This window comes from Bubalus kerabau, chromosome 17 (genome assembly GCF_029407905.1).
Source record: "Bubalus kerabau isolate K-KA32 ecotype Philippines breed swamp buffalo chromosome 17, PCC_UOA_SB_1v2, whole genome shotgun sequence".
NCBI lineage: Eukaryota > Metazoa > Chordata > Mammalia > Artiodactyla > Bovidae > Bubalus > Bubalus kerabau.
The window spans coordinates 32,670,031-32,697,089 of record NC_073640.1 but is presented as its reverse complement, the minus strand read 5'-3'; the positions used below and the strand labels follow the sequence as shown (position 1 = coordinate 32,697,089).

The 27,059-nt window shown below is 40.5% G+C and overlaps 1 protein-coding gene and 1 long non-coding RNA gene across 3 annotated transcripts in view; one reads left to right on the top strand and one right to left on the bottom strand.

The window, feature by feature from the left end:
* Nucleotides 1–27,059, top strand: part of CDH8 (cadherin 8) — a 401,377-nt gene that overhangs the window by 163,582 nt on the left and 210,736 nt on the right. The gene's annotated exons all lie outside the window — the stretch shown is intronic.
* Nucleotides 675–26,856, bottom strand: LOC129631202 (uncharacterized). Its single transcript, XR_008703929.1, has 3 exons — nucleotides 26,730–26,856; nucleotides 5,505–5,678; nucleotides 675–826 (listed from the first exon to the last, which is right to left on the bottom strand). It is a non-coding gene; the product is annotated as an uncharacterized LOC129631202 (long non-coding RNA).

Below are 27,059 nucleotides of genomic sequence, written 5' to 3'. Positions count from 1 at the left end.
GCAGTAACTTAGATAGCCTGTTATAAGATAGGATTTAATGTATAACATGAGATATTCAATGTAAACTGAAATGGGCAGCAGAGAACATGAGGGCTCTGCAGACCTGTGGATCATGAAGGCCCCTCATTAAATAAACACATTTGGATGCATTATGTCTCTTTCCTGCACATCCAGTATATTATTTTAAACATGATATTCCTTTACTGTTATTTAGAGAACAGTAATATGTTTAAACAGTAAGTTGTATGTACCTGTAGCAATGACATTTTGTAGGCATTCAGTATCTGTTGATTAAGAAAAATAATAGCACATACAAAATACCTGAGCTAGTGTCTTGCATACAGTAGGTGCTCAGTAAATTGACATCATTAGTGTCCTCATTATCAACATCATGATCATAACTACTATCTGAACCAACACTGTGCTGTGTAGTTTCATCTGACTTAATGAAGTCACACAGATCTATCAGGAAGATTTGTTTGTTTTTGTTTTGTATAAAGAAAACGCAGTAAAGCAATTGGCTAAGAGTCTTGCAGCAAATGTGTGATGAGGCTGGAACTGGACTCTTCAGTCTTACCCACAAACACTTTAACTACAGCTTGATTCTGTACATCCAAGTGAAGCACACCATTGTTATTTACTATCTATTTATTATCAGAATCACAAATGATTTTAAGTTATGGCTTTACTCACTTCCTGTTATCCCCAGACGAGAGCCTTTAGAGTGATGTTGCAGTCCCTTAAACCATGAGGAGGAAGCTTTTCTTCAACCTGGGAATCACTTATTCAAGGTGCTCCTTGAGCCATGTTTTTCAGGATACCTTCCCTAGGGAGGGAAAATGGAATTCATTTCTCATTCTTCCATTCATCACTGGTAAATGGAACAAGTGTCTAAAAGGAAATTCACACTCGTCTGACATCTGACTAGATGGCCAGCTCTGTGAAGGCAGGACCACTGTTCACACACGTTCAGCATCATGTTGCACAAATGATTTGCACTCAGCAAGTCCTGAGGCATGACTTTGTTTGTATGTCATTTTTTCAACTGTGACCAAAAACAGAAACCTGTTTTTGAAAACTGTGATTCTAGTCTCTTTTCTTAGTTTGTAAGTTACTGTTTATGAATTGCAGATTAATGCAATTTCCGAAAATGCTTCTCTTAACCCTTAAAAAGAGAAGAGTTCTTTAATATTTTATATCTCTTGTACAAATTTATTCCCTCTCCCCTCACACACACATTCCCTTTCTCTTCATTCTCTCTTATTTCTATATGTCGCAGTATATGTGTGTTTGTGTGTGGATTTGTGTGATATATACTGTCTAAGTTGGAGAGAAAATGCCGCTTTCTTTCCAAATCAAAGAGAAAAATGTGTAGAGTCTGGAACAACAACAAAAATAGCTGGCTTGCCTCACAGTCTTTCTACTCTGAAATATAAATTCTGTCCTGAAGGGAATTCGCTTTTCTGTCTAGGGTAGGTTTCTCTATATACATACATGGATAGTGAAATATGTGCAAATTCTAAAGTCTATACAGGGACATGTGAGATCATTAATTTTGTATTATCTTGCCAAAAATGGGGGTGAGAAATTATTTATATTGTGGGCTCTGATTCAAGGCGATTCAAGGCAATTCAAGTTCCAAAGGATCGAGTTTCAGCAAATGCCTAGGAAACCTCTCTCTCTCTCTCTTTTTTTTTAAGAATACCACATTCCCCATTCACTTCCTTATGAGCTGTCAGTTCCAACCATAGTGTACAGCGTCAGGTAGTCTTGTTCTAAGATGATGCAATTATTTCTTTATAATGGTGCTTAAAGTAATTGTGTCTGATTTCAACAGGTTTTATAGATGTGGTGGTGTCTAAAAAGGCTTCTCTTACTGGTGACAGAGACAGAAGTTAAAATGCAAGGGAACTGACACCTAATGTGTAAATATATTTACCACAATTATCTTTATAGATGTCTTAATGTTTGCATGAGATTTTCATATGTTGTTGAATAGGGCTGTATATCTTTGTTATGCTGCTGGTTTTCCAGGATAGTACAGTAAAATGGGTAAAGCAGATAAGAAAATTAGACTCAGAGATTTAGCGACTTGCTTTCAGTCGGTGTGTTCCAGCTTTGATTATCCGTAAGCCCCACATATACTGATTCCTATGCCAAATGTACTTTCCATGTGCTTTCTACTAAATCAAGGATAATGCCTGGATCAGAATTAAAAGGGAAAGGGACAGACACAAATGGAAAGTTGAAATGAACATGTTCTTTGTGGTCAATTGGTAGATATTCACTTAATGAAGAGAAAGGAGAACGTCTTAGCTGTGAGAATATACGTATAAGAGAGTGCTATTTCATGATCAGTACCTCATAATTCTTGCTGCTTTTTTTTTTTAATTTATTTGGCTGCACTGGGTCTTAGTTGTGGCATGCAGGATCTAGTTGCCTGACCAGGGATGGAACTTGAGCCCTCTGCATTGAGAGTGCAGCGTTAACCACTGGGCAACCAGGGAAGTTCCCTTGCTTCTTCTTTTGTCCCTCAAACAAACATGTAGAGATAAATGAGCTAAGCCCAGGTTAGCAGAGGCTGTTTGCCTCATACTCGAGTGTGCTTAGACCTCATTTTGAAGGTTATTTGAAGGTACGAAAACTGTCATACCAGCAAAATATCCAGAGTTCTTGGACATTCTAAAGCCTTGAAGTGTGTGGGTTCTTTGTACAACAAATGGAGAGCAGATTGATTATATGAGGAACCTGGAGTCTTCAAATCTTATGTGGGAGATGGGAAGCAGCAATTGCCAGCTATTAAGGGATTTGTGAAATTATGTGCCTGGAAATTTATGCTTATTTAATTCTCGCTCAAAATTTCACAAAGGATGTAATTTTAACAACTGTACTTAGATGTGTTACAATATATTAATTTCGGAGAAGTAAAAACATTAATATAAAAACTAGACTGCATCCCGTATTTCTCAATTTTCCATCCTAAAGAAAAATGAGCTATTCTGGTCATGACACCTTGCCATTTGGTAGTAAGACACCATCGTTACTGGAAGGCATTGGGTGAAAATAAGGAAATTTATGAGTTATAGCCTTACTAAGACTACACTAAAGTGGAGCATATATTAAAAGGTTAAGAAGCATACCTAGATGTATTCCCAGCATCTTGAATATTGGTACTTTCTGTACAACTTTCTAACACAAAGAGGTTAAGGGAATTTTTCAGTCTACTTTTCTATAAAATTAGAAACTTCATAATGGTCTTACCTTATTCAGAAGGTTGTAAAGTTATAAAAAGAAGCTAACACATTATCTTGGTGGCTTTATTTTTTTAGGTCAAGGATATCTATGTTGATCTCATATCGTCAACCCAGGGATCAAACTTGGGCCTCCTGCTTTGCAGGCAGATTCTTTACCATCTGAGCCACTAGAGAAGTCCTAAATAGTTGTTACTGTTCACTCAATACAAAGTTACCTTAATTTGAGTGTGCATTAGCAGAACCTGGAGGACTGGCTAAAATATAATATTTTAGCCTCACTCACATAGTCTGTGATTCAGTAGGTCTGGAGTGGAGCTGAGAATTGGCATGTCTAACACATACTTGGAGGAGACTGATGCTGCTGGCATGGGGACCACACTCTGAGAACTACCTGCCTGGTGGTGACTGTTGTGCCATATTTCCTTACTTGGCGTCCACTCCACTTGGCATCTCTACCTGGTAGGGTGCCAGAAGATTCTGGAAGCAAAATAAGAGAGGTCTGACACATCTTTTCATGGTATTACCAAAGGCTTTGTAAAACTATTTAATATTTTAAAGAAATAACGGTGATATATTAAGAATGAAATGCAGAAAGTGTATGATATATTTTGAGGAAAAAATGCAAGACCTCAAAATAGTTCCAAGTTTATAATTGTCCACTTCTACCTATGAGATCCATCACCTAATTTGGCTGCCTAACTTACTACAGCTTTTCAGACGTGTCCATCCAAATATTCTTCTTTAAAAAAAAATTAATTAATTTTTTTGGTCACACTAGGTTTTTGTTGCTATGCAAAAGCTTTCTTTAGTTTCAATGAGTGGGGGCTACTCTTCATTGCAGTGCCAAGCCTTCTCATTGTGGTGGCTTCTTTTTTTGCAGAGCATGGGTTCTAGGGTGCATAGGCCTCAGTAGCTTCGGCACATGAGCTCGGTAACTGTGGCTCCCAGGCTCTAAAGCCTAGGCTCAGTAGTCATGGCACATGGGCTTAGCTGCCTCGAGGCATGCAGAATCTTTCTAGACCAAGGATCGAACCTGCATCCCCTGCATTGGAAGGCAGATTTAACCACTGGAGCAACAAAATTTAGGGTCTCCACAAAGTCAAGTTCTGTGTTTATTTCCCTAATCCTAAATCCCTTGATTCTAAGTTGAAGTCTGCCAAGAATGGAGCCTGAACCATCTGTGTGGTCCTAGACAATATTTCTTTTGTTGTAACCTCTCTGTGTATAGTTGCTGCTTTAGGAAAAAAGCAACAATGATGGAACCACTCCACTGGGGAAATAATATGCTCAGTTGGGCATTTCATGTTGATTCAAGACATTATTTGAAAGAATTTACCAAATATAATAAATGCAGGGAGAGCTTACTGTGAGCCACGCAACTCTTTAATTACTTGTGAGCAGACAAGTGGGTGTGTACTTTCTACAGGAAATTCTTTGTGGAACCTGGGAATTTCATATTGAACCAGCTCAGAGTGGGCTTCTTCATTAGGTAGCCTGTGTGGTTTGCAACTCAGAAAACACTGCTACAGATGTTTTTATTCCTTTTAGGGATAATGCCAGCCTGGGGGATATGCCAGCAAATAAACAGAGGATGAAAAATTCAGCCTACCTCAGGCTTATGTAGGTAAATTAAGAGTCAACTGGACACTTGTGCTTGTCTAAATGACTGATCTTTTTATTATTTGTGTATTAGCACTGTTTGCATCATTTATGTCCGTTAGTAAAGACATACATTCAGACAACCTACACTTAATTATAGAGAGAGCATTAGAAATGTCCCGATGCCTTAGCTCTACAGAAAATCACAACATACGTCTAAATACTTAGGAAAGTGAAATTTAAGTTATTATTTTTCACCATTCTCCAGGCTTTCCTGGGTGTTTTTCACATTGTTTGACTCCCCTATCTGTCCCAAATTGTACCTGACAACTCTTTATGATGCAGGTGCTAATTAACTTCTTAACACTTCTTTGCACTGTCCTAAAAGCCCAGCCTTCTCACTTCTGGGCCTTCTAAGGTGTCTCTTTGACTAAAAGAGGTGTGTTTCCCACAATGAGTATGTACTATTTTTGTAATTAAAAACTTGAAATAACATATAACTTTTTAAAGGGTGTATGAGCCCCTTCTTCTTCTTCCTAACTCACAAATAGCACTTTTCCAAGGGCTGGTGGGGTGTGATGTATATTCTTTGTCCCCTTTTCTGAGATTCCAGGGGTAGGACCTAGGGATCTATTTGCATTTTAATCTCACCTTCTTAGGAGATTCTGGTCCTGGGGGAGGAGTCATTCATTCCAAGCAGGCTTCTTTCCCAAGCACTGGAAACACTGCTCCATTTCCTGACATACTGTACTGTGATAGCTTCAAAATATGTCCTGTGAGTGTCTCCACATTCTGTTCTCAAATAGCTGATGAGTTCTGTTTCTTCTAGGCATACAGGAGCAGCACAGCTTAGTACACAGTACATAGCACATACATAGCACCTCAGTTCAGTTCAGGTTGGTCGCTCAGTATTATCTAACTCTTTGCGACCCCATGAATCACAGCACGCCAGGCCTCCCTGTCCATCACCAACTCCTGGAGTTCACTCAGACTCACGTTCATTGAATTGGTGATGCCATCCAGCCATCTCATCCTCTGTCGCCCCCTTCTTCTCCTGCCCCCAATCCCTCCCAGCATCAGAGTCTTTTCAAATGAGTCAACTCTTCGCATGAGGTGGCCAAAGCACTGGAGTTTCACCTTTAGCATCAGTCCTTCCAAAGAACACCCAGGACTGATCTCCTTTAGAATGGACTGGTTCAATCTCCTTACAGTCCAAGGAACTCTCAAGAGTCTTCTCCAACACCACAGTTCAAAAGCATCAATTCTTTGGTGCTCAGCTTTCTTCACAGTCCAACTCTCACATCCATACATGACTACTGGAAAAACCATAGCCTTGACTAGACGGACCTTTGTTGGCAAAGTAATGTCTCTGCTTTTTAATATGCCATCTAGGTTGGTCATAACTTTTCTTCTAAGGAGTAAGTGTCTTTTAATTTCATGGCTGCAGTCACCATCTGTAGTGATTTTGGAGCCCCCAAAAAATAAAGTCTGACACTGTTTCCACTGTTTCCCCATCTATTTCCCATGAAGTGATGGGACCAGATGCCATGATCTTTGTTTTCTGAATGTTGAGCTTTAAGCCAAGTTTTTCACTCTCCTCTTTCACTTTCATCAAGAGGCTTTTTAGTTCCTCTTCACTTTCTGCCATAAGGGTGGTGTCATCTGCATATCTGAGGTTATTGATATTTCTCCCGGCAATCTTGATTCCAGCTTGTGCTTCTTCTAGCCCAGCATTTCTCATGATGTACTCTGCATATAAGTTAAATAAGCAGGGTGACAATATACAACCTTGACGTACTCCTTTTCCTATTTGGAACCAGTCTGTTGTTCCATGTCCAGTTCTAATTGTTGCTTCCTGACCTGCATACAGATTTCTCAAGAGGCAGGTCAGGTGGTCTGGTATTCCCATCTGTTTCAGAATTTTCCACAGTTTATTGTGATCCACACAGTCAAAGTTTTTGGCATAGTCAATAAAGCAGAAATAGATGTTTTTCTGGAATGCTCTTGCTTTTTCTAGCATTGTGTAATACTGAAGAGGGCATGCAGTTTGCTATCAGAACCAGCTTCTTACTGCAGGTCCCACATCTGTCAGTAATGGCAACCCAGGCCACCTAGCTAAACATGTAAGTTTTTCCTTCCTTTTCTCTTTCTCTTTTTTTAAAGTCATTATGTTTCTCCTATTTGTCTTTGGTTGTTTTAATTTTGCATAACCTATTGTATCTTCAGGGTTTTTAAAAAAAACTATGGTTGTATTTATATTTACTGCAAATATTACAAATGTATTCTAAATGTTTAAAAATAAATATTTATTTTGTTCCATCAGAAAGTAGCAATAAGAAAGTCTGCTCATATTTTGAATTCTTTCTTTAGAATAATTTCCAAGAGGTGAAATTGGTAAATCAATATTTTGAGTATATTTATATCAATTTCTGGAGAAGGCAATGGCACCCCACTCCAGTACTTTTGCCTGGAAAATCCCATAGATGGAGGAGCCTGGCTGCAGTCCATGGGGTCGCTAGAGTTGGACACGACTGAGCGACTTCACTTTCACTTTTCACTTTCATGCATTGGAGAAGGAAATGGCAACCCACTCCAGTGTTCTTGCCTGGAGAATCCCATCGAAAGAGGAGCTTGGTGGGCTATGGTCCATTGGGCCCCAAAGAGACCCAACCTAGTGACTAAACAAAAACTGTATAGCTCAGGGAACTATACCCAAGGTAAGAACCTAAAATAGAAAAGAATCTGAGAAAGAATGAATATATATGTGCGTAAACTGAATCACATTACTGTACATCTGAAACTAACACAACATTGTAAATCAACTATACTCCAGTAAATAAACAAATACATTTATTCTAAAAGGATCCATATAGAAAACTCATCTGTAATTGAGTTGTGTTAGTCTCTCAGTCGTGTCTGACTCTTTGTGACCCCATGGACTGTAGCCCACCAGGCTCCTCTGTCCATGGGATTTCCCAGACAAGAATACTGGAGTGGGTTGCCATTTCCTTCTCCAGGGGATCTTCCTGATCCAGGGATTGAACCTGGGTCTCCCGCATTGCAGGTGCATTCTTTACCGCCTGAGCCACCAGGGAAGCCAGTAACTGAGTAGATTGACTAATTAAAGACAAACATTTATTGGGTGCCTATCTTGTTTTAGGAATTCCTATCCTCTTTTAGGAATCTAAATGTGATTTAAATGTAGTATTTAGGGTTTATGTGAGGTCTAAATGGGTCTTCTCTGATGGCTCAGGCAATAAAGAATCTACCTGCAATGCAGGAGACCTGGGTTTGATCCCTGGGTGGGTAAGATAAATGAGATAATTAAATCAATATGGGCCAGAATCATGGTGGTTTCTTTATATTTGATGGCAACTATCAATATCTAATTAAAAAAGAAGATTAATATTTGAAAATAAAACAATTGACAATAGATATTTTAAAGGAGGTTTAAATAAAGAAATTTGTGGATTTTTCCCCATTAATGTTTTTCCTTTAAAGAAGCATCCCATATGAAGTTTGAGTTTAAAGATTTTCCTGACTCCTAATTATTTTCTTGAGAAATCTAGAGAGATACTAAAGGTAACTTCACTTCCTGTATGAAATACTATTTTGAAAATATTTCTCCAGAGAGTTTAAAAACAAGAAAAACCCAGATTCCACTGTTTTTAGCCATATCCCGGTGCTCCTCATTTCACACATTTATACTGAAACATGTACAGAATCTTTGCCTCCACATTTTTCCTTCTGCCTGGAGAACAGCTGTAAAGATATTAATTGTGCTTCAGTTATAAATGGATTGCCAAAAGGGACAGAACGGGTTGTGTATCTCATCAGCATGCCCTGTCTGGTATAAATAATGAGACAGGAACTTGGTAAATTGGAAATTTGTGATAAAAACAAGATGTGATATTATGAAGTCCCACCAGTTCGTTCTTCTGAGTACATTGATTTTTAAGGCATTCTGCAAGACTGCTAAATCAATGATTGTCTGTCACAAAATGTTGGTTAAAAGGGCTCTATTACGAGGGTCAACTACAGATTAGCCCAAAGGGTAAACACAAAGGTAGTATAAATGTTAAAGAGAAAAAAGCCATAGATGTTGTAAAATATAGTTGGAAAGGCACAGCTGTTGAAAAGCATATACAGTCTGTTCTCTTATTCAACCTAAGATTCTTAAATGTGGTAATAGGAAGAAGTGAAAAGAATGGAAATATAATTGATTAGAACTTTATCATTTTGGCTTTTTTAAAAATGAAATCGGCATTTTCTTTGATGTAGCCCCAAATTCTCTGCATGTGTTTTTCAAATCTGCTCATTTTTGCTTTTACCTTTTGTTGGAACCTAGCACAGTCACTTTTCTCAGCATGATTAAAATTTAAACAAATCTAAGAAAATACTGATATTTTCAAATGAGTTGTGCAAATAAATTGATGCACACAGTAAGTGCTTTTCTAAATAAAACCCCGATTTGGAAGCAGTCTTACCTTAATGCGATCCAGATTAAGAACAGATTAAAAAACCTGACACACCTCCACACACATATACTGTTCATTACTGATGTCAGAGTCAAAATTCAGAAATCACAAAATACCCTTGCAGTTGAGTTACCTGCCCTGTCTCGTATCAGGGAAGGTTTCATTGACACATCTCAAACCTGCCCACCATCATTCCCAGCAGAAGGACCTGGACTCATCTTTGTAAGTGCACCTGGAACCCACCCTACTTTACAGCCTATGCAGAGATGGTTCTTCCACGCTTCTCCTCCTGTTAGGCTGTGAATATCCCAAGGGCCAGGAAGGACCTGTAGTCTTCTTTTTCTTCTTTTTTTTTTTTGTTTTTGATATCTTTTTATTTATTTACTTTTGGCTGTGTTGGGTCTTCGTTGCGGCATCTGGGATCTTCGTGGCAGTGTCTGGGCTTCCCTCTAGTTGTGGAGTGAGGTCTCCAGAGCGCAGGCTCAGTAGATGTGGGCCTCCTCCCGCCCAGGCTTAGTTGCCCCTTAGTGGGGCATATGGGATCTTAGTTCCTTGACCAGGGATCAAACCTGTGCCCCTTGCATTGGAAGGTAGATTCTTAACCACGTGACCACCGGGGAAGTCCCAACCCATATTCATACCCCAGGGCCAAGCACAGACTTGAAATATATATCAATCAATAAATATCTATAGAATGAGAAAGGACTAAGAAAGGGAGAGTAAAGAGAAAGAAGGATACAAAGGCCAACTGAAGATGAAGAGATGAAATATTAGTTTGGTTTTCCTAAGTTGTTTAAAGGTGTGGTGTGTATCAGACTCATCAGTACCTTGTCAGGCTAAAGAGTCATCAGTCTTATTCTCTCTGTCTCATCTTTTTTCCCTTTTTGTGGTTTCTATCCCCCCAGTTTAAAAGAAAAAAGAGCCTTAAGATGTTGGCAGATCTTTGATCATTTTTTTTTTTGATGAAATTAGTGCCTAGTCTTTCATGTATTCTTTTGGTTTTACCATGATTTTAATTACGGCATGTAGAGTTTCCAATATATTTTTTCCCAACTCTCTCCAAGCATGCAGATGCCATGATCTCACCGTATTCTTCTTATGCTTTTGGTTCTATGCTCTGCTTGTTTGATTTGGCCACACTTAATTTCATCCTATACTGCTGGAGAAGTCCCTTTTCCTCTCATACATCTTCTAGGATGAACTGGGGAGAAGAAAACAGACTCCCACTGGCATCCAGGGATCCCTGTAGACAGGAAGAGCTAACAGCACAAGAGATGCAAAAGATGGGGTTGGGAATTGACATGAATTGACTTGGATTCTAAATCCAATTGGTAATTTTTTTTTTTTTTTTGAGGTGAGGTCCCTATGTCGAGGCTAAATTTCCGTCAGTAGCCCGAATGTTGTTGATTGTCAGGGTTGTGTATGTGTGAATTCCTTAGTTAGATCGTTAGGTTTCAAACCTATGGCTATCTACAGTAAGATGCTAGAACTCCAGAGTTGAACTCTGAGGAGAAAATGGAACAGAATTGTATTTCTACACTTATGAAGTATATGTCTTAATACATTTATTTAGCTTCTTTGAGCCTGTTTTCCTATCTAAAAATGGAGACAAGCATTTCAGCTTAATAGATGTACTTGGAGTATAAAAATAAATAAGGAAAGATAAAGGACCTTGCACAGTGTGTAACACATAGTTGGAGACAAATAGTGGCCTCACTGTCTCTGACCTAACCAGAATTTGGGATTAGGACCAAGCGATATCTCTCCTTTTTCAGACTGACCGTCTCTGCTTTTATGATAAGTAAAATTTAATTTAAAATATTCTGGTACCAAAGGACGAATGATGTATGCCTTTTTCTTTTTAATAGAGTAGAAATGTTGTCTTTGGATCAGATGGAACTGGACTTGAATGCCAGCTTCTTCAATTATAAACTAGACCTTGGTAATAAAAGACAGAGGCACTCTATGTCTTGGAGAAGGAAATGGCAACCCACTGCAGTATTCTTGCCTAGAGAATTCCATGGACAGTGGAGCCTGGTGGGCTACAGTCCATGGGATCACTAAGAGTTGGACACAACTGAGCAACTATCCCCCCTTCCCCATCCTCTGTGTCTTAGTCATCAGTTCAGGCTGTTATAAAAAATTGCAGTAGACTGAGTGACTGAAACAACATTTGTTTCTCATAATTCTGGAGGTTGGAAGTCCAAGATCAAGTGGCCAGCAGATCTGGCATCTGGTGAGAACCTGCTTCCTGGTTTGTAGATGTTCATTTTCTTGCTGTGTAGAGAGCAGAGAGAAGCAGCAAGCCGTCTTTTTCCTCCTCTTATCAGGACACTAACCTCACTATGAGGCTTTATCCTTATGAACTAATTGTCTCCAAAAGGTCCCATGTCCTAATACTATCCCATTGAGGGTTTGGAACTCAACATATGAATATTGTTGTTTAGTCACTGTCGTGACCGACTCTTTGTCACCCTTTGGACTTCAGTATCCCAATCTCCTCTGTCCTCCAGTATCTCCTGGAGTTTGTTCAAATTCATGTCCATTGAGTTGGTGATGCTGTCTAACCATCTTATCCTCTGCTGCCCTCTTCTTTTTTTGCCTTCCATCTTTCCCAGCATCAGGGTCTTTTCCAGTGAGTCGGCTCTTCCTGTCAGGTGGCCGAAGTATCAGAGCTTCACTATCAGCATCAGTCCTTCTAATGAATCTCCATGGTTGATTTCCTTTAGGATGGACTGATTTGATCTCCTTGCAGTCCAGGGGACTTTCAAGAGTCTTCTGCAGAACCACAGTTTGAAAGCATCAATTCTTCGGCAGTAGGCTTTCTTTATAATCCCAACTCTCACATCCATACATGACTACTGGAAAAACCATAGCTTTGACTATATGGACCTTCATTGGCAAAGTAATGTCTCTGCTTTTTAATATACTCTCTGGGTTTGTCATAGTTTTTCTTCCAGGGAGCAAGTGTCTTTTAATTTCATGGCTGCATTCACCATACACAGTGATTTTAGCGCCCAAGAAGATAGTCTCTGCTTTCACTTTTTCACCTTCTATTTGCCATGAAGTGATGGGCCTGGATGCTATGATCTTAGTTTTTTGTTTTTTGTTTTTTTTTAATGTCACTGAGTTACACTAGCCCCTTTGCCATGACAAGGTTTTGATCCATGAATGAGCAACATATGAAGGGGGGAGGGTGCAAAAAAGTAGTCCATGGTACCCTGTTTGTGATATTTTTATAGAGATTAAGGGGATTTCCTATGTAATGTTAGTGGAACATCTAGCAAGGAGTGGCTCAGATTCAAGAAATGCTATCTCTACTTATTTTCTCTGGTTTAAGTAGAATTTTCTTCAGCACATAGTAGCAAGATGGGCAGAAAGCCATGAGAATAAGTACTTGTGGCTCAACTCCAGAGGGATTTACTCCTCACACATTAAAAAAAAGGTCCACTCGGCTTCAAGCTCCGAGGGCAGGCAGGAGAGTCTAGCTCTTCTCCATTCTCTATCACCAACTCATCCCTGGCCATTTCTACCACCCTTTATGATCAAGTGACTGTGTTGATATGAGCTTTCATGGAATCTCCTAGTCCCGTTCTCTGCTAGACCTGTGCTTTCCCTGGGAGGAAGGGAGCCTTGTAGCTCTTCATTCACTCCATGATAAACTTGGCTTTGATGCCTGGTTCTCAGACTTAGGCTCTTAATGATCAGCCTTCAGGATGTGACTACAGATATCCTTGGTGCCGGCTTATAAACTCTAAGCAGGCTCCAACCTATCACTCTTAGGACCTCCCTCTTTGTCTTTCTTCCTAGTCCCTGGGACAGTGCTTACTCCTGGTAAAGATATGTTCCACCCTCGAGACAATCCATCATTTCTTCATTTTTTCAAGTTTGCCTGCACTGGGTCTTCAATGGGACATGCTATCTCTTCATCATGGGGCATGGTCTTCTCTAGTTTCGGTGCCTGGGCTTAGTTACCCCTCAGCATGTGGGATCTTAGTTTCCTGACCAAGGACCAGACTTGCATTCCCTTCATTGAAAGGCAGATTCTTAACCACTGGGCCACCAGGCAAATCCCCCATCATTTCTTCTATAGAAACTTTTCACGAGCTTAAAAGGGTTTGATATCATACTAGCTTTTGTTTACAGCCACAGAAATGAGCTTCTCTTTAGGAAGACGAAATCATGACTACACTTTTTTAACTTTTATTTGAAGGATAATTGGTTTATGGAATTTTGTTGTTTTCTGCCATGACTACTCTCTTTTAAGAGGATCTGAAATCTCTGCTGTTTCTTCACCAACAATTAACAATATGAAAATAAGACAAAGCAATAAAAATAACATCTAATTAAAACTATCAATGGATCTACCTGCTGTATTCATTTCTAAATATTTCTTGCTGAAGAAAATCAGCATTCATCCATTTATTCACTTAATAGATATTTATACTCAAGGCACTTTCTGAGATGCTAGGAAGGAAAACAGGACACTGGGCCATGTTCTCTGCACTTAGAGTCCTCTGCTTGTGTAGTAGTAATGAGGGCCAGTTTGGAAACTTCTGGTTTTGAATACAGGATTTATCCCTTTCTGTTTGAAAGGAGATAATCATAACAAATGCTCAAAGGCTTGTTGCAAAGATTAAATGAATAAATATTTCATACTAGGCTGTTCTTAGCATTTGTACAAATAGGACAGCATAGAGCTGTGTTTATTATGTGATAAAGGGATGAAGCTACATTAAGGAGGAATGAGTTAATTCTGGAGAAGAAGATTAGAGGGAAAAGTTGAGCAAATAAGAAAGAATATTGTTTTGGAGAAGCTTTCAGTCTGAAAGGGGAAAATCTATATGCACTGCAGTTTATTATATAAAAGTAAAAGGTACACCGAGAGACAGTCCAAAAAAAGTATTTTTAGAGTTCAGAAGAAGGAATGATTCAGCTCAGGAATCAACTAAATCTTTTGAATCTGGGTGTGACCTTAGGTGGATGTATTATGGAATCATAGGAATATGCTTGTTTGAGCAAGTGTGTTGGGAAAAAAAAAAGTTGGGAAAATTAGTGAACTCTGGGTAATTGGTATAAAAATGCTGTTCAAATCCCGTCTCTAACTTTCTATTTTTCTAAGCTCCAGTCCGATTAACCTCTTTCTTGGGGGCTCCATCTGATTTGCAACTGCGCCTCTGAACCTTGACTCAAGATCACCCTTTTTTAAAATCTAATCTCAATATCAGTGTCCCCTCCACATTGAAACCTTGCTATAGCTGTTTAGTTGCCCCTCCTGTGTTATTCAGGTCCTTTCTTTCACCTTTCTCTTCTTCTTCTTCTTTTTTTTTAATTTTTGGCTGCATTGGGCCTCAGTTGCAGCATGCAGGCTCTCTAGTTGTGGTGTGCCAGCTCAGTAGCTGAGGACACAGGCTTACTTGCTCCGCCGCACATGGGATCTTAGTTCTGTGACCAGGAACCGAACCTACATCCCCTGCGTTGCAGGCGTCTTAACCACTGGACCACCAGGGAAGTCCCTCACCTACAGCACTTTATCATTTGACATTATTTGTGTTAGTTGTTTAATTTTCTGCCTTCCCACTAGTCTGCCCTTCAAGAAAGCAAGGCTTTTCTATCAAGTTTCTCAGGTGCCTTAAAGAAAGCTTGATACATTGCAAGAGCTCAATAAAAATGTGTTGCAAAATGGCCCAAACAGGAGATCAGTCTAGCTTACCTCAGTGTTAGCTAGCTGAACATGAAGAATGTCGTATTTTTTAAACCTTTTATTCTCTTTTGGAGTATAGCTGATTAACAATGTTGTGATCATTTCAGATGGACAGCAAAGGGACTCAGCCATCTGTATACATGTATCTGTGTGTGTGTGTGTGGTAGTCGCTCAGTCGTGTTCAACTCTTTGTGACCCCACAGACTGTAGCCCACCAGGCTTCTCCGTCCATGGAATTCTCCAGGCAAGAATACTGGAGTGGATTGCCATTCCCTTCTCCAGAGGAACTTCCCAACCCAGGAATCGAACCCTGGTCTCCTGCATGGCAGGCAGGTTCTTTACCGTTTGAGCTACAGGGAAGTCTTATACATGTATCTGTTCTCCCCTAAACCCACCTCCCATCCAGGCTGCTACATAACATTGAGCAGAGTTCCCTGTGCTGAACAGTAGGTCCTTGTTGGTCATCCATTTTAAAATATAGCAGTGTGTACCTGTCCATCCCAAACTCCCTAACTATCCCTTCCCTTCTCCTCCCCACTCCTCCAACCCTAAGCTTGTTCTCTTAAGTCTGCGAGTCTGTTTCTGGTTTGTAAATAACTTCATTCGTATCATTTCTTTTTAGATTGCACATAAAAGGGATGCCATAAGATATTTCTCCTTCTCTGTCTGACTTCCTTCACTCAGTATGACAACCCCTAGGTAGGATGGTGTATTTTGGATGAGTTAGTGAATACTTATTTTTTTTTTAAATCTCTTTGAAACCATAGCTCTGCAATGATTGCCCAATTAGGCCTGTTTTGTCTAGGACTTTCCCTTCCCAATAGCACAGCGGCTGAGTGGCTTTTCAAGTTGCCGGGTTTGCAATTTGATGGGAGAGTCACTCGTTTTGTATTTTACATCTAGGGGGAAGAAAAGTAACTCTGTGATGTGATGGATGTGTTAATTAAGTTGATTGTGGTAATCGTTTCACAATGTATAGGCATATCAAATCATGTTATACACCATTTTAAATATACTGCAATTTTTTTGTCAATTATACCTCGATAAAGCTAGGGGATAAAAGAAAAAAACAGAAAGAGAGAGAGGGTAGCTACGACCACACTACTGAAAAAATTTTGAAGTCCTGTCTTTTAACTAGAAAATTAAGCCTATTCTGAAAGAATAAAATATGAACAGCCTGTGCCATGGTTGTATTTTTTTTTTCCTCATGCAACTTGGCCCCAAATTCTCACTTCATCCAATATAAATAAAGTAGTAGCATGCCCTTGAGAGCCCAGGGCTGTGATTTATACAGTGTCCCCTCACCCAGGGAGTGTTGATTGTGTGGTGTCTTTATTCCAGCGGGCCCCAATCTTTTTGGCACCAGGGACCAGTTTCATGGAAGACAGTTTTTCCAAGGATGAGTGTGAGGGGATGGTTTGGGGATGTTTCAAGTGCATTATATTCACAGTGCACTTTATGTCTATTACCATTACATCAGTTCCACACCAGATCATCAGGCATTAGATCCTGGCAGCTGGGGACCCCTGCTTTAAGGGGCATTAGAGTCCAGTACTCTTGCCTGGAAAATCCCATGGGCGGAGGAGCCTGGGGGGCTGCAGTCCATGGGGTCTCGAAGAGTCGAACACGAGTGAGTGACTTCACTTTCACTTTTCACTTTCATGCATTGGAGAAGGAAATGGCAACCCACTCCAGTGTTCTTGCCTGGAGAATCCCAGGGACGGGGGAGCCTGGTGGGCTGCCATCTATGGGGTCCCACAGAGTTGGACACGACTGATGTGACTTAGCAGCAGCAGCAGCAGAGTAAGAACCTGATGTGGGTGGTATCATTCCCATTTTTGATTAAGAATCTGAACCTTAAAGATGTTAAAAAAAAATGTCCTCACTGTGTGAGAGTGGCAAATCAATGATGTAGAATATGATCTTTCTTATAACAAGATAATGTAAACAAAATCTTCTAACCGTATAATTGTAGTATATAGGAGTTTTCCACTGCATCATGCCTTCTAAACTTAGCAAAGATTTGCACACTTTCCTGTAATAAAGTGAAACCATGTGAAGGCATTGCTCAAAGAAACTTCAAATACTGTTGGGACAGCAACTCGGGCTCTGCTGCACATTCCTGTACCCTCTGCATCTAGCTCTGAGCTCTGCACACAGTGCACACTCTGCAAATCGCCTTCGTGTGAGTGAATGAAGAACTCAGGTAATAAAACAGAACCAACGAAGCCTTCCACCTACTGCAGTCCTGACACATTGCGGAAGACGCCTGCAGTGCCACCGGCAGCATAATTGTGCAAGGTCAGGCTGGAAATAGCTGTCAGTCCAAAGCATGAATGATGCTAGTTTACTTCTTAAGCAGTTATAGGATTTTTTTCCATAGGTAACAGAACAGCAAAGGCTTGCTTGCTGGGAACAGGCCACCTAAGCAAAGAAAAGATACTTTTTTTTTTTTTTCCCCTGTTATATTATAAAAGAGTCATTCCCATTCTGAAAGGGTTTATTTATACACATGAAACTGTAAAACAGACAGCTTATTAGTTTTCACAACCAGGCCTCCGATTGTCCTCATTATCTGTTTGCGGAAGCAGTGGGTAGGCCACCATCCTGGCGTTGTTAGCCTGGGATCCAGAAGGCATTTTTCCTCCTGTGCATAGTAAACAAGGGCTGAGATTTTACAGTTACACATTTTCATACAATATTTTTCATTTCTCTCACCCGATGCACATTACAGATGTTTGCCGGAATGCTGCATGGGTGAAGAGAAGACATCTGTGTGCTCTAGTGTGTCTTTTGAAGTGTTTAATTGTTCCAGAAACTTCCAGGCCCATTTTAAAAACACCCTGTTAAGTCTGTATGGGCTGTTTCATTAAGTTACAAAACAGTTTATACCTCAGAATGCTCCAGAATATAATCTGGAAACTGCATTTTATTTCCCGAGTTTATGTTCCAAAACAGAGCCAGAGAAATGACAGGATACATTTCGGTGCTGTCCATCCGCCCAACTGCAGTTTCGAGTCTGTCCCTGTTCCCATAATAAATTCAATTTGGAGCCTGTAGAGTTTGGCAGTGACTCTGTACTACAGGCTGAGTTGGCATGGGTGGAAAACACCCAGCGAGCAATGGTTAGGCCTCTGCGGAAGAAGACAGCATGGGAAGTGACTGTTTGAGATTGCAGTATGGGCTGTGTTTCTTCAAAGGGGGGTTTCTGCAGTGACATGGCAAGCGGACACCGCCTCATCCTTTTGCTCAGTTGCGAGATCGATCACCATCCAAAGGGAAGGTTACATCGTCTGTTAGTGCCCTGATGTAACTTTCCTAGTTAACCAACAGTAGGTCATAGCACAGATTCCTAGAAGGAAGTGGAAACCTTCTTGCTTATAGGTGAATGAACAAGCAGATGGTACAATTCACTATTTCCCTCAGAACTTAGATGGGGAGGAATTCTCCATATACAGGGTTAAAATAAATAAGCTGCAATTTTTACTGATCCATGTTTAATCCTTTTCCTCCTCCAAAGATCCCTAAAGGTTTGGATATTTGGCGTGTGTCTTCTATAATTAAATAGAAAAATGGGGAAAAAAAATCAGTAAGGTTTAGGTCATCTTCCCCACTTGGGGAGTTTGCTTGAGTCCCTTCAGGAGAAATGAATGTTGAAGCCTATGATATCAGTTATAGAGGTGTGAAGAAAAAAGAATATTGGCTATCTGCATTTATTTCTCTGATTTTGTTCTTAAGTATACAAGGTCTCTGCTCGGACCCAACAAACAAACAGGAAGAAAAAAAAAAAAAACCTCTAAAAGTGCATGCACAGGAATCCCAGGTTTGATAAGACTAAAAAAAAAAAAAGGGGGATTTCGCATGACACATTTAAAACCTCTAGGGCCAGATGCTTCAGCTTCTAGTAAGCGATAATTTAAACGTCAACAAGTTACATGGGTATCATGAAATTATTGCTCTGTGGTGCAACAGCAACCCAGAAGGGTTGTCATTAACACCTGTGCTGCATTACCTCTTGTGTTGCCTATTGCTTGGGGGAATTAATAAGGAAGGTAAGGGGGAATGGGTTGAGGGTTCAATTTTATTAAAATAATGAAGGCATTGCATAGGTTGCTGTTACCTGTTAGGCCTATGAGCTTTGGAATGTGTGACTGTTTAAAGAATGTATTTTCAGATGGTAATGCCAGTTACCCTGTCTGGGGGTTGTCCATACTGAACTTGGCCTAGGGTAGCTGAAAGGGCAAGTCAGATTTGGGAGATGTTCCTGGGAGGGCCAGTTATGCACACCTTTCTGAGTTTCAGCTAGTGTGGAAGGTTCAGCTGTTTTATTTTTCACCTGCTATTGAAATGCTTATTCTCTGAAAATGTATTGCAAATAAGTCTTTGCAAATGGGGTCTGTGTTCTTTTCATCATAAGGGTTTTAGCTTTTTCAGTGTGCACATTTTCACGCTGCACCAAACCTTTGTTTTTCCACTCAGGGTGTCAGCACCAGCATTTTTCTTTCTGAATAATGTGCAGAATTGGTGTGCTGACTTGCTCATAAAAAAGTAGAGCCTCACTAACAGAGCCTCACTACCCAAAACCTCAACATCTTATTTTCCCGAAGGCCTTTCATCTTAGTTTGTCAGCAAGCTGGAACCTCTACCCTGACAGTGTAAAATTTTTAATGGTTAATTTTCCTTGTAGTGTGTGCTGTCATTATAGGGGGGAGATGTGTGGGTTTTGTTGCTAATGGGAGGGAACTTTCAGGTATGGCCAGAGGCAAAGGATTCTGGGAGCACTGTGTCAATTGAAATCCAAGCCAATTGCACTTTTACCAAGAAGCTAAATGCAGAAAAAATATGGATTTATTAAAAGCGGACTTCACCTTGGGATTGATGCCGTTCACACTTGACTTGACACTGGCAGGATGAATTGTGATGACAGGGATCATGTTTGTTGAAAAACAGCTGGAAATACAACAGCTATATTATTATAATTAGGATCTGAATCAAGTTGGATTATAATAGGGGCTTTCTTGGAGAAATGGCACGGTGTCAAATTTATAGTCACTAGCTAAATGAGGCTCTTGTACCATCAACCAAGGGACAGAAACAGTTCCAAATGAAAACACAAACAGAGAATCCTGTTGTTGTATTTCCTGGGTATCACTCAGGGTCCTATTTATCACACACCAACACTTGCCGCTTTGAAGAAACATTATCCTGCAAGGTTTACACTTTTCAATTTGCCTCCATGGTCTGCATTCTGCATGCATTTCCGTGGAGGAGCCTACACCGCAGCTTGACTAGAAATCTTTTCTGCTGCAAGATTAACCTCAAAGCATCCATTTCCCCCCCTCTGGGTAATCACTTGACAAATGCATCCACAAAACCTCCATGCACATCTATTCCAGTGTACAGGTGCGTCAACAGTCTTGAATCACTATTAGGAGAAATATCATCCTTGACGGAAAGGAGTGCTGCCTTTTCATTTCCAGGTGTCTGAAGCTAAAGGATGTGGATTTTCCGAGAAGCCAGACATCAGGCAGAAAGATCTTGAGGGAGGATGTGGATAAAAGCTTGTCTTAGCTTTGTTACAGTCCTCAGCCCAGTGGTTCTTTTCGGCAAGCGTGTGGGATTTGTATGGACTGGGAGATGTGACATTCAAATATGGGAGCGATTCACTCAAGCAACTCTAAGCCACTTGTACTAAGGATGTGCCCAGTGCCTGGCCTTGTGCCTGCTACATCAAAACACATTGTATTTTTGAGCAATTTTATGCCACAGGGGATGGAGAAGGCAATGGCACCCCACTCCAGTACTCTTGCCTGGCAAATCCCATGACGGAGGAGCCTGGTAGGCTGCAGTCCATGGGGTCGCAGAGAGTTGGACATGACTGAGCGACTTCCCTTTCACTTTTCACTTTCATGCATTGGAGAAGGAAATGGCAACCCACTCCAGTGTTCTTGCCTGGAGAATCCCAGGGACGGGGGAGCCTGGTGGGCTGCCATCTATGGGGTCACACAGAGTCAGACACGACTGCAGTGACTTAGCCACATGCCACAGGGGAAATTGATATGAAATTGATTGGATGGGTGAACCTGAGATTGTGTGTTTTTTAACTTATTGCATTTGATAATGTCTTTTTGTGTTTCCTCTTCCAAATTTAAGAAAATAAGCTACTGTTTTTTTCTTTTCCATTATGATTTTTTCACAGGATATTGAATATATTTCCCTGTGCTATACAGCAGGACCTTGTTGTCTACCTGTTCTATATATACCAGTTTGCATCTGCTAATCCCAAGCTCCCGGTTCATCCCTCTTCCACCCCCATCCCTTTGGCAACCACCAGTCTATATGTTTCTTTTTCTGTTTCATAGGTAGGTTCATTTGTGTCATATTTTAGATTCCACATATAAATGATATCATGGTATTTGTCTTTCTGACTTATTTTACTTAGTGTGATAATCTCTGTTGCATTCATGTTACAGTAGATGGCATTATCGATTTTTAGGGCTGAGTAGTATTCCACTGTATATATGTACTGCATCTTCTTTATCCATTCATTTGTTGTTGGAAATTTAGGTTGTCACCATGTCTTGGCTGTTGGAAATAGTGTTGCTATGAACATAGGGGTGCATTTATCTTTTTGAATTATACTTTTGTTTGGATATGTGCCAGGAGTGGGATTGATAGATCATATGATACTTCTGTTTTTAGTTTCTGAGGGACATCCATACTGTCTTCCACAGTAGCTGCACCAACTTCCATTCCCACCAACAGTGTAGGAAGGATCCCTTTTCTCCACACCCTCTCCGGTGAAAGAAAGCCAGTATTAAAATGACTAAGCAAAACTACACCTAGTTACAGTTACAATATCCACCACCACTTAAAATGGGAAAAGGCTAGTTTATTATTCAATATCTCATATTCAGACACATAATGTGCCTATAATTATAGTGACAATAAGCTCTCAGAAATATTATGTATTTAACTCTTCTATGCTCTTTACGTGAGCTTCCCACGTGATGCTAGTGGTCAAGAACCCATCTGCCAATGCAGGAGACATAGAGATGCAGGTTCAGTCCCTGGGTGGGGAAGATTCCCTGGAGGAGGGCATGGCAACCCACTCCAGTATTCTTGCCTGGAGAACCCCATAGACAGAGGAGCCTGGCAGTCTACAGTCCATAGGATCACAAAGAGTTGGACATGACTGAAGCAACTTAGCATGCATGAACACATACTCTTTACATACATTATTATATTTAATTATCTCAATAAGCCTAGGATATAACAATTTCTATTAACTTCCTTTTTTGCAGATTAAAGAACTCAAGCTTAGGAAAGTTTTGTTACTTGGGCAAGGACACAGAACGAATACAAGTTGAGCATGGAATATAAAACAAGTGTTCTGGTTCAAGACAGTTTGACTCTAAAGTTATCTTTCCAGCCACTACTCTCTTACTATTATCTCATTTGTTTTTTGCACTAAACTTTGAGGTTTGAAGAGTAAAAAAATTGTTTTCTTTAAAAAATTGATTTATTAATTAGGCTGTATTGGGTCTTAGTTGTGGCACATAGCATCTTCATTGCATCATGTAGGATCTTTGGTTGCATCACATGGAGTTTTCAGTCGTGGCTCCTGGGCTCAGTAGTTGGGGCACAAGGGCTTAGTTGCTCCAAGTTATGTGGAATCTTAGTTCCCAGACCAGAGATCAAATTCCCGTCCCCTGTGTTGCAAGGAGAAGTCTTAGCCACTGGACTGCCAGGGAAGTCCCCAGATTATTGCTTTTGTATATGAAAGCAATGAATCACAGAGCAGAGCATGTAAATGATGGAAATCAGGAACCTGGCAGGCTGCAGTCCATGGGGTTGCAAAGAGTCAGAAATGACTGACCAACTGAGCAATCTCCATGACTATTCATTCAGCAGAGTGATTTAAAAGTTACTTCATTTTATAAACAAATCTGAGCAAAAGTTCTTCACAGTAATCAGGATAGAAAATTAATGCTTCTATGGAGAAGAGTGAAGTTAAATTTCAAAAAGGCTGGTTTCCATTAGAGTTTGTCTGAAGTATGGCTTTACATTAGAATTGCTGAGAAGACTTTAAAAACTGCTCCACCTTCATCCCTGTATTGTCATCCCACAGATTTGAAAGCGACCCTAGGGATCCAAATATTTTTCAAAGCTGGATACTAACACATAAACAGAGTTGGTACTCACAGACTTAGCATATGGTAATTTCTGTTCTAGCCCCTGTCTATATTATTTTGTTGGACCCTCGCAGTAATTTTAACATTTGTTGTAGACTTGAAATCCGGAGCAAAGACACTTTAAATGATTGGTCCAAAGAGAAAAGGTACTTATATCAGAACATTTCACATATAAATATTCCATCCGTGAAACTTAACCCCACGCTGCTGCTGCTTAGTCATCCAGTCGTGTCTGACTCTTTGCAACCCCATGGACTGTAGTCAGTCAGGCTCCTCTGTCCATGGGATTCTCCAGGCAGGAGTACTGGAGTGGGTTGACATGCCCTCCTTCAAGGGATCTTCTCGACCCAGGGATCGAACCTGGGTCTGCTGCATTGCAGGCAGATTCTTTACTGCTGAACCACCAGGGGAGCCTGAACTCCATGCTACTCTGCCCAAATACACTCACTCCACAAATATACACAGAGTTTGTCATTGTTCAGACACTATCTAGATTTATTTATTCTCTCTATGAAGGCATTTCTTAATTTTAGAGTCCCCCCACTAGAAGGTAACTCTGTTGATAACAGATTTTTTTTCATTTTATCACTTCTCTTTTTCCAGCCTAAACAGAAACTAGTATGAAATGCACACAGTCACTAACAGCCCGACACAGAGTACAGAGCTTGACTTTATTTTTCTGTTAATGTGTTATGATTTCATAATGGGGGAAATAATTTCTCCTAGAAACAAACTCTAAGTAAAAACACAACCCAGCAAAACAAAAACAAAAGTTATCTCATGGCCTTCTGCAGGGAAGAAAGAGTTCACCCTTTCAGATTAGTCTCTGAACTCAGTTCTTTTAGTAAATCTTGCATCTTTTTCTTGTGATTCATTAAAAAAATATTCTCTTGAATTAATTTTAATCTTAGAGAAAAGTTGCAAAAATAGTTCCTGTATACCCCTTTCTCAGCTTTGATGTTGTTCAGTCGCTAAATCGTGTTTGATTCTTTTCAACCCCATGAACTGGAGCATACCAGGCTTCCCTGTCCTTCACCATCTCCTGGAGTTTGCTCAAACTCATGTCCATTGAATCAGTAATGCCATCCAACCATCTCATCCTCCGTTGCCCTCTTCTCCTCCTACCCTCAATCTTTCCCAGCATCAGGGTCTTTTCCAATGAGTTGGGTATTTGCATCAGGTGGCCAAATATTGTATCTTCTGCTTCAGCACGAGTCCTTTCAGTGAATATTCAAGGTTGATTTCCTTTAGGACTGACTGATTTGATCTTCTTGCAGTCCAAGGGACTCTCAAGAGTCTTCTCCAGCACCACAGTTCAAAAGCATCATCAGCTTACCTTCAGTTGAACATTTTAGGTAAAATTAGTGCAAGGACCCAAACACGAAAATCAGCACTGAGACTTGTATTTATTGTCAATGTTTTATCATCTCTTAATTGGACTATACCTGTAAACCTCATAACTTGTCTCATCCCCTAACATTCTATATCTCTGCCTCCAATTGAGTCTGGAAGTACTAATGGAGGAGCCTCTACATAGGGTTGATTGCAAATGATGGATCTCCTCTCTTTTCTACAGGATGAAGCCAACTCTCCCCATCTTGACATTTATGTGCCCTTATATTTTGTTCTGTTTGCATCTCCAACTTTAGTTTTAATGACTGCCTTTTCCAGACATCTCTCTTTCTAACAGAAACCTAGTCATGTCTATCTGACTATCCTCCTCTCACCTGGAATGTCTTTCCTCCAATTCTTCTCCATCCCACACAATATTCAAATAACTGCAAATATTTTGCTTTCATGTGCTCATTTCACCAGCTAGTTGATGAGCTACTTGTGAAAGTGAGTCTTTATTTATTTATTTTTTTGATACTGTTCCCAGTGTCTGGCGGAATGTATTACACAACACATTCAGAGCATTTTTTATCTCTAGCTGTAGATTTTTGTAGAACCTCTGAATCATCATGCCAAGTAAAAATTCCAGTTTTACAGGATGATCAACTGTTCGACAAACATTACATTTTCCTATGTACTGACCATACTTCAACACACTTCAAAAAAGATTTTGATTGGCAAGATCTTGCAGAAGCTCTACCTTGTTTCAGCAAAAAGAAATGCTGCTCAGATCCACCCACAGCTCCCTTCAGGTTTAAAACACTCTTCCCTCAGCTTCGGGGCGTGTTGACTGTCGACAGTTCAGGGCTGATGATCCCTCAGCTGAAGACAGCCACCTGGACCAGGGCCAAGCCTCCATTCTGAGGGAAGTTCCCACAGCCAATAACTGGTCAGTGTTGGAGTATAAAGTCTTGGATGGATTTCCTCATTGACCATCCCAACTCTAGAGGGGAGTCCACTGAGGTCTTTGTTGTAACTGCATCACTGCCCGAGTGCTCCTTCTTCCCAGTCTTGTCCTTTTCGTTTTCTTACAGATACTTTTTTTTTTTTTTAATCGGAGGATAATTGCTTTACAGTGTTATGTTGGTTTCTGCCATGCGACAATATGAATCAGCCATGCATGCACGCTCAGTTGCTCAGTTGTGTCTGACTCTTGAGACACCATGATCAGGCTCCTCTGTCTATGGGATTCTCAAGGCAAGAATACTGGATTGGGTTGCCATGCCCTCCTCCAGGGGATCTCTCTGACCCAAGGATCAAACCCATGGCTCCTGGATTGACAAGCAGTTTCTTTACCATTGAGCCACCTGGGAAGCCCATGAGTATTCTTACGTCCCCTCCCTCTAGAACTTCCACCCACCCCACCCCACCCTACCCCTCTAGGTTATCACAGAGCACCAGGTTGAGCTCCCTGTGTTATACAGCAGCTTCCCACTAGCTATCTACTTTACATATTTGTTGGTAGTCGCTAAGCTGTGTCGGACTCTTTGCAACTCCCTGGACTGTAGCCCATGAGGCTCCTCTATCTGTGAGATTCATGTCAAGAATAGTGGAGTGGGTTGCCATTTCCTTCTCCAGCTTTACACATTAGAGTGTATATATATGTCAAGCTATCCTCTCAATTCGTCCTACCCTCTCCTTCAACATTTATGTCCACAAGCCTGATCTCTGTGTCAGGGTCTCTATTCCTGCCCTGCAAATAGGTTCATCAGTACTATTTTTCTAGATTCTGTATATATGTATTAATATACTGATCAAAGGGACTCCTCAGTAAAAATTAAACAAATCTTCATCTTAGAATCTATTTCTAGGAAGCTCATTTATGATACCTACCATTCCTTATGAAATCATCAGATGATTTATTCATTTGTCCATCCGTTCAGTTAGCAAATGTATGTTCAATAATCATTACATGTCTGACACTTAGTGAGGAAGACATGGACCCTGCCCTCATAAAGCATGCTTCTTGTTAGCACACCAGACTTCTCCAGTTTCTCTCCACTTTCAGTAATTCCCAAAATTTAAAACAGTCTCGCAGACTACTTTGTTTTTACTTATGCTTAAAATTCCTTCCCTGCTGTTCTTTTCCTGGTTAAACTCTACCCACCTTTCATCAGTTCAGTTCAGTTCAGTTCAGTCGCTCAGTCACGTCCAGCTCTGCGACCCCATGAAGTGCAGCACGCCAGGCCTCCCTGTCCATCACCAACTCCCGGAGTTCACTCAAACTCACATCCATCGAGTTGGTGATACCATCCAGCCATCTCATTCTCTGTTGTCCCCTTCTCCTCCTGCCCCCAATCCCTCCCAGCATCAGAGTCTTTTCCAATGAGTCAACTCTTCGCATGAGGTGGCCAAAGTACTGGAGTTTCAGCTTCAGCATCATTCCTTTCAAAGAAATCCCAGGGCTGATCTCCTTCAGAATGGACTCGTTGGATCT